The following is a 9,135-nucleotide window of genomic DNA, read 5'->3' on the forward strand; positions in this document are numbered from 1 at the left end:
TTAAGTGTTATTTTAGATTTTATGTGTTACTTGGTACGATTTAGTAGGTTATTTTGAGCAAAAAAATTCCTGTAAAATTGCCCTGGCTGGTGTAGCTCAGTGGATTGAGCGTGGGCTGTGAACCAAAGCATCGCAGGTTCGATTCCCAGTCAGGGCACATGCCTGGGTTGCAGGCCACGGCCCCCAGCAACTGCACATTGATGTTTCTCTCTCTCTCTCTCTCTCTTTCTCCCTCCCTTCCCTCTCTATAAATAAATTAATAAAAAAAGTTTTCTGTATAATCTAATGGTAATTGCTTCTTTGTTTTATGCCACTTCAGCTTATGAACGTTTTCATAGGAACGCTCTCCTTTCGGACAGCAGGGGAAACCTGTACTACCTTCCTTGAGAATGCTTCCCAGTTCACGACGAAGAACAGTTTTGCCTGTCGCACTGTTAACCTTGTGCCAAGGTCTGTCTGTCCTACGTCTGTCACCGATAAGGAGGTCTCACTGACTGTCAGCTGGCCAAAGATTCAAGTCAAACATTTCTTACTGGTTTCTCCTTTGTTGACTCACCGCTGACTTCCACTGCCTTCACTGAATCAGAGGACGGTGGGGAGAGCTCCTAGAGAGTTCTTTGGAAACAGCCCCTGCAAAGGGGTGGCAGCAGGACTGGCCAGAGGGAAGAGTCAGCCTGCAGCAGAGCCTCAGTGGAGGCCTCGACTGCGGATCTGGGACGTCCCTTCAGAGTTCAGGGAGTGGGATCAGCCTCTGCAGACCTGGGGCCTCCGTCCCTGGCTGGGGGCTGACACCGGAAGCCAGTAGACGACGGTGGGGGGTGGGGGGGCGACCAGACTCCTGTAGAGGGCTGGCCGCTGCCTCCTGTCCGCTTGCCCAACTCCCAGCAGCCCAGGGAGTGAGTGCCTCCCTGTCGAATCGGGATCTGGGTGGTGCCTCTCAGTGCTCACTGCGAAGAGTGAGGACTAAATGAAGGACTGTCCACACAAAGACAGACCCGGTTTACCATGTATATATAGAACCTCAATGAGAGAATTCTGAAGAAAGTGCAGGAGGAAGACGAGAGTAGAATTCAGCAGAAGGGAGGGGGGTGCCCAAAGCATAGTGTTTAACCGATTTATTTAACATGTGGGTAGAAAATCTAAAATATCTGCACAAAACAAAACCACAGTACACAAATGTGGATACAAAAATTATGAGGAAATAAAATGCTCTCAAAATTCAAAGCTATTCAGATGAAATCCTGACAGGTGTTTTTTAATGGATGGAATTGGATGAATTGACCCTAAAAGTCATGTGGTTGAGTACAGAGCCATGAAGAGTCCAAGAATCCAGGCCATTTTAAACACCTGCAGGAGGAGATCTTTATTTACTGTACAGCTCCAGTTACTAAAACAGTGTTCGTAGAGTGAGATGTTGACAAATAGACAAATGTCACTGAATAGGTGTCCCAGATGCAGACTCATATATATTAAGGGACTTGGTAAATGGTATAGGTTGCATTAGCATCAGTGAGGAGACACGTATTACTCAATAAATAGGGTGAAGACTATTGACTATCCCTGTAGAGGAAAACAAAATTATATCTGTATTTATCAGCATACATAAAAATGAATTCCAGCTGTATGAAGAACATAATGTAAAAAGCAAAATATAAAACTGTTATAAGAAAATATAGGAGCACTGCCTTTATGATATTGAGATATGAATGATTTCTTAAATAAAACAAAAAGCAAATAATTCAAGAAAATAAATAATGCATGTAAGAAAATTAAAACTTCAGCATGAAAAAAGATATCATAAACAGAGTGAAAAGGCAAAATGAAAAGAATGAGTTTGACACCCATGTAAATGATCATTTGTATACAGAATAAATTAAAAACCATCATTCAGTGAGAAAACAACAAACAACCAAAAGAATTACAGGCACAAAGGTATAAACAGGATATTTTACAGAAGAGGAAATCTAAATAGCATTAAAATTATCAGATCGATACCACAATGGAAAACCATTTCACAGTTACTAAATTGGCCAAAATTTAAAAGCCTGGCCATTCAAAAATTGAAGAAAGGTAGAGAAACTAATTCTAAGCAATTCTAGTGGGAACATAAATTGTTAAACTTGTATTACTTTACTTAATATCAAAAATTTTAAACAATCTATCTTTTATTAAGGAAAGGAATAAATTATATGTTATCTATATAACAATTAAAGTTCATTAATTTTATCACTAAATATCAACATAGGTAATCCCAAAACATGGCTGAAAAGAAAAATTTAAATTGAAATATTATGTATGTAAAATTATGAAGCAAAAAAACAATTTTATACATTATTGGGTACTAATAAAAGTACCCAAACATCCATAGTAATGACATTAACTTCAGATTTGTATTATTTTCAGCGAGGGAAAGGAAAGAGATGGAGGATGTGAGACAATAGCTGTACTTTCAGCTGTCAAAACAAAACTAACTTAAAAACATATCTAATGTCTCGTCTATCAGCATGGCTAACATGAAAAAGACTGGCAACATCAAGTGTTGTGCAACTGTGGGGCAACCGGAACTCTCCTTCCGTCTGGGGGAGTGTAATTTGGGACCACCTCTTTGAAAATTATTTAGCATGATGCATTGAAAGCATACCTGTATTTACTAGAACACATGTAAAAGGATGTTTACAGTAACACCCCTTGCAATAGCACCCAAACTAGAAACAACAACGCACGTGTCCCTCAGCACAAGAATGGCTAAGGGAACCATGACTTATTCATAACTCAAAACATTGCACACCAACAGGAACAGACACACTGCATCTTCACACAACAATATGGATGAACCTCACAACGGTATTAAGCGAAAGAAGCCAGCAACACTACAGAAATCAGCAATGAAACAAAAAAAGCACACCGTTATTCTGTCAGGCTCATCCCCTCAATTAAATCCAGAGATCTATTTCTGGCCAGCTGTCTGGAGAAACTCAGAACAGCGCATACAAAATTCTTGATCAAACAGAACAAAAACAAACAGATAAAACGCTTCTTTGCAGTGTGCAACTAAACCGACGGGAAAGCAACAGAAGCTCTAGGAGACCAGGAGGGATGAGGGAAGTACTAGTTCAGACAGTATGCAGGTTCTGGCCCTGGCATCAGGTGGAGTCCATCTGAAAACCCCCAGTGGCCTAGACCTTGGATTCCAGTAAACAACATGTGCACTGTAGACAGGGGCCCTGTGTCCAGGAACGGGAGGGTGTTGGGTTTGAGACTCTTGCATAAAGCTGGGACCCACGAAGGTCAACACCCTTGGAGCAAAATTAAGGTTAAAGACAAATCTTGCCACCCAGAGAAAAATGGTGGGATAATTCCCGCGCCACCTTTGTTTCCTAGTAGAGCGGTAAAAAGTAAATTCAAAACACTACAAGAGAATGCCTACCTACCAGCCCACCTTCAAGCACACGTTTGATTTTAAGGCTTTCTCCACTGTATTCTGCAGTACAATAGGAGAAACCTAAAAGGGCTCCAGAACATTCCTAAAATTGGGCACCCCTGGTCTGCAGGCTTGCTGGGGAGAGGAAGCTGTGCTCACCCACGAGACCAGATGGTAAATCTGGCGCTCCTTCCTCTCTGGCTCTGTGGCTCCAAGGGACCGGCAGTCCTTGCTGCTTGTTTCAGCCCATTCTCCTCCGGGAGCCCCGCCCCCTGCTCCTTGTGAACACTGGCCTCCAACAGTCTGCAGTGGGCCCTCTGGGATCTTCAGTGAGATGTCATGTTTGAGCATCTGGGGCTCCGGGGGGCCCTGATGTGGCACGTCCGTCAGACTGCGTGTTAGAGGTTATACTGCGAAGGCTCAGCTCACCATCGTCAGAGCACCCACTTTTTCCACATTTCCTCTCCTGCCGATTTCTGCCCTTCTCTTTAGGAATGATCGTTACTACAATTCTGAGTGTGAAGCTTCAGGTGGAATGGGTTTTTAAAAGCTGATGAGAATGTTGATAGTAAAGGTTATACAGCAAAGTCCAACAGCCCTGTCTTCCAAACCCGAAAAGTCACCTACAGTTCATTTTGAACACAGAATGTGATTTTTATCCAATACAGCCATCTGGATGACAAGATTCAACAGATGTCAAAAAATATATATAATTAAGTTAAGTTGAAATAAATGAAAAGAGTTAAAGAAGTATGTAGGGATATTCCTGCTTCCCATCTGGCAAGGATGAGAATACGTCTACCAAGACATAATCTGCTTGGGGAGGAAAGGTGGCCGATGTCTCAAAGGAGAAGGGCCAGGAGCCTGTTCCTCAATGGGTTTTTATTGAATTCAGTTTGCACAGAAATACAGATAAAGCTCATCAATCATTGTCAGGCAGTAAGGATCAAACAATAGATAACATACAAAGAACTACGAGGGCTTATTCTGAGTCAGGGTCTGTTAGCTAAAGAGCCATAAGATTTTGGGGAAACAAACTCATTTTGTGCTTGGACCCTTATGAGAAAATTGAGGACATTCTTAGCAAAGCAGGTTTCACAGGATTTTATGCATTCATTCTTAGGCCTGATTGCCCCTGGGGAACCCACCCTTTCCAGCACAGGGTACCCTCCAGCACCCACCTCCAGCATTATTTCAGGCTTAAGTCAGGCAGGGGAAGTAAAGCAGCCAAGAGATTAGAAGACTTCTTGCAGACAGAAAGTGGACTCGGGCCATGTCAAAGCTGAGGGGTGAGGGTCCATCACCCCCTTTTCCTATAGTCCCCCAAGTCCTTCCCTGAGGGCCCCCTCATGACCATGCCTGTCTTAGATCATCCCTTCCTCGAGGAATATTACCCGTCATTGGCTAACCAGTCTTCTGCCCGGGGCCAAGCAGGGTGAAGTAAAAGGAGCAGAGGCGGGGCCCCTGCCAGAAAGATGAGCTTTGTCTCCTTAGTGGCTCACGGTCCCAAGATCTGTTTACTCAGCCTTAGCCATAGTGGGTTACAGCTTCCGAAACCAGGCAGGGCAGTTCCCAACAGGAATAGTCATTACTCCTGTTGTAGTCATGTTATTACTTTTCTACTTGGGAACCAGGAGAAGAATAATGTATAGATAACCTTCAGTGCAGACTCAGTATGATACAAGTTGAAGAACCTTAATAATGGCTGTACTTGGAGGAGTGTAAAATATGTAAAACATGATAAATATTTGATATCGGATAAATAAGTACTGAGTTAAATTATAGTTTGCTTTTTAAAAAGAATAGGATCAAACTGTAACTTCCATAAAGCTTTTTTGAAATAGCAAGCATAGATATAACTACTCTCCAGCTGCTTTCATAATTAGCCATGATGAAGCAAAACACTTTAAATTACAAACATATAAAATAAATGTGACTGTGACTCTGATTTTTTCCTAAAGTCTGCTACTTAAAGATGTTAAGACAACACTTAAAAATTACATCAAAATCAGACATAAAATGTATCAGTTGGGACCCGAATTCAGCTGCATGTGACTGAAAACCCAAGTAACAGTGGATTCAACAAGGTAGCTTATCTTTCTCTCGTGTGATAAGAAGTCTGGGACAAGTATGAGGGCTCAAGGACTTTGTTGACCAAGTTTTGGAGATCCTTTTGGCAAGGTTCTCAGGGATAATAATCACAGAGCAAACTTTTAGGCAGGAAAATTGAGGAAGGGAGAAAAGCAAAAGGCTGCCTCAGTCGAGTCAGCCTTCGTTAGCAGGCTTTCCTGAAAGCCCAACCAGACGACTGGATTCCTATAACGAACCAGAATTATGTCACTTGAGCAGGTCCAGCTGCCACAAAGATGGGCAAACGTAGGTTCTCAGCAAAACGCATTGCAACCCCGATTAAAATTGAAGCCCTATTATGAAGGGAGAAATGGATCATGCATGTCATGTAGAAAACTAGCAGTTTCACCCATGTCTTGATTTTTGATATTTCACAAGACGGGAAGTTCGAACGCTGTGAGGATGTAGTTTGTTTTTTTAAAAGAATAAACAAAGGGGGTCAAAATGAAAAAGAATGTTTTTTTAAAAACATTCCTTTCGTTACAAAACAAGATCTCGCATACAACCTAATTGTGAATGCATCACTGAGCTCACAGGAAGTAAGGAAAATCTCTACCACCACCACTTTCCCTGGGGGGAATAAAATAAAACAAAAGCTGGAACTGTCCCAAGGGTGTGGAAAAGTAAGCTAACAGGTAAGAGGTGCTTGTACGAGGACCGAAACCAGCATCAGTGCTGCGCGTGAGGCTGGCTCCTGCTGCCCGCAGCCAGTGCAAGGAGCTCAGCCAGCGGCTCCGGTTCTAACCTGGGGCCTGAAAGGCAGCCCCCATGGTTCTGGGCCAGGAGTGTCCCCAGGTCAGCGGTGTCCCAGCTTCAACAAGAGGAGAATGTAAATACCCACTGGGGGAAAGAACCGGCAGTGTAGGCTTTCAGGTTATCTACACCATACCATCGGTCAAGCATTAGGTCACAAAGGAAGGAGAACGAATAGACACAGAAGTGGTCTACTACTCAAAAAACAAAAAAGCTGCAAATACGATTGATCACATTAACAGCTTAAAGACGGAAAGGTACATTGTCCCGCCATTAGGTGCCTAAAAACATTTCACTCATCACTCATGACTCTAAACATAACCATACACCTTATGCATTCTTTCACCGTGTCTAATACTTTTCTGTGAATAATTTTGGCTTTCCTAAGAAGATAATTATATCATCAGTGATCAGTTGCCCTTCTCTTTCTACCTTTCCAGTTCCTTATAGCTTTTATTCCTTTTCTTGCTTTGAGGAGTTGGGTCAGGGGTCCAGTGTAATGTTGGATAGAAACCATGAGAGAGGACAACTTTGCCTGGCTTCTGATTTTAATTTACTTTATTTTTTAAAAGATTTTATGCACTTATCTTTAGAAAGAAGGAAAGAGAGGGAAAGAGGGAGAGAAACATCGATGTGGCAAAAGAAACAATCAATTGCCTCTTGCACACCCGCAGCTGGGGGCCCAGCCCACAACTCAGCTGTGGGCCCTGACTAGGAATCAAACCAGTGACCTTTTGGCTCACAGGCCCGCACTCAATCCACTGAGCCACACCTGCCAGGGCTGGCTTCTCATTTTAAAGAAAGTGCTTCTATCATATTGCCATTTAAATAATGTTTGAAATGGTAAGTTTTAATAGATATTTTTTCTGGCAGTAGGGAATGGATTAAGAATGGTCCTCTGTATTACTGAGAGATTTCACTTTAACCATGAATCAGAAATAAAATCATAAACTCTTAAAAATAAATTTTAAAAGAGAAGCAACCCAATAATAACGTGGGTAAAAGATATGAACAGGAAATTCGCAGATAAGAAAACACAAATTGTGAATAAATATATGCAGTTATTTTTAGCCTCGTTAATAATCTGGCAATTTCACACCTCGTCAAATACTGTAAAGAAAACAACTGCACTTATGTTTCAAGGAGCTGTGTGCAAGAATAGTAGCTTAATGGAAAAATACTGCCAGCCAGCTAAAACGTTCAACAGGATAATGGGTTAATAAGTTGTTACATATTCACCTCATGCAATGTTCAGTAGCAGTGAAAATGAACAAATTAGAGCAATGTGCAGAATTGTGAATACATTTCAGAAACAGAACATTTACATATATAACATGTATTGGTTTGCATAGAATAGACATTAAGTATTTTAAATGTTAAGTGTGAATGGTCGCCTGTGTGTCATCTCAGTACTCCCCACACTGGCGGGTGTCGGGAGAGGCTACTGGCCGCGGATCCTCAGCTGCACGCTCCGGTGAGTGTGCCAAGAAGAATGCAAGGCCCTTGCACAGGCCCAGTCCTCTCGGTTGTATTTGCAGTGCACGACCTTGACAATGGAGGTAACATGACTCACTGGACAAAGATAAGCCCTGCTTCCACTTGCTAAAAAGAAAAGAAAGAAAAGAAAAAAGGGGGTCAGTTCCTCAAGCCCGGTGTTCTGTGGCCAGGAGGCAAATCTACCGTGTGCAAAGTATCTGTCTGGCCCTCCGTACTGTTTCTGAGAGATTTGAGAATCAAGGGAAAGTGATAGGACCGTGACACTCCGGCCACTGCTGTGCCATGAGTGCTGAAGTCCTTTGTCCCTGATCCAAGGGTCCTGTGTCTCCTGCCGGCACCCATAAACAGCAACAGGCCATCTCAGCCTGCAAGTCAGGTCAAATCCCAGACACATCACAGACCTCGACAGTAAGCTGGACATCAGACAGATTTCAAAAGACCTTGACCCCGTTGTTTAGTCCCTCACTGGCTGTCTTGACTGGGACTGTTCAATTCCCTCTACAGATTTTGTGTTCCTTTCCTGCAAAAGGAGATGGTCAAAGCAGATAGGCTCTAACACTTCCTAATTCTTTATCTTAAGAGTATGGAAACATCCTGAGATCAAGAGTGAAGGCACTTGTCCAGAAAGAAAATGGAACTCGCAAATAGCATTAAAGCTCTTTTATCATTTCACTTTGTCAAGGTCTGAACGTTGTGTCCCTAAGTGCTTTGGTGGGTGGAGGTCCTTTCTTGTCCCTGCCTTCTGTTTTCCTCACTTTTCCACGTGTGGGCACCGACGCGGTGCAGACAGTGGGATGGGGAAGTGGTCCCGGTGCTCAGTCAGGGCTGCTTTCCCCCGCGTGGCAGGGGCTGACGCCTGGGGTCTGGGTGAGATCCCACCCGTGAGAGGCGTGGGATTTGGAAAGCGGTTGAGAGGCAGAAGCCTTTCTCATTTCCGCTGCAGAGCAAGGCAGGTGTTTGCTCTCGCTGACAGCGGACCCGGAGTTCTGCCAACCACTTCCAGGCACTTCCTGAGAAGAACCCGCTTCGGCTCCATAGGTCGCTGAGATCGTTGGTGGTTTCCTGTGGTTCCTGCAGTTTCCACATTTCCTGAGGTGTGATCCTCCTCCCTTTCTGCTTCCTCATCTCTTGGCTTGTTTTCTTTTTGCTTGTTTGTAAAGCACTTAAAACCTTGTGCTGGAGCCTTTCTGCTCGAAATACCTGCCTGTAGTGGTTTCTCCTGTCCTGAGCCCTGCTTGATGAAAGAAGGGAAATGTTAAGAAAAAGCTGCTCTAAATTGATTTGTCTTCAAATGTTTTTAGTGTCAAAACTTTAGCAGTAAAAACAGAACAAAA

The sequence above is a fragment of the Phyllostomus hastatus genome, unplaced genomic scaffold, assembly GCF_019186645.2.
Source record: "Phyllostomus hastatus isolate PE091 unplaced genomic scaffold, TTU_PhHast_1.1 phas_contig_159, whole genome shotgun sequence".
Classification (NCBI taxonomy): domain Eukaryota; kingdom Metazoa; phylum Chordata; class Mammalia; order Chiroptera; family Phyllostomidae; genus Phyllostomus; species Phyllostomus hastatus.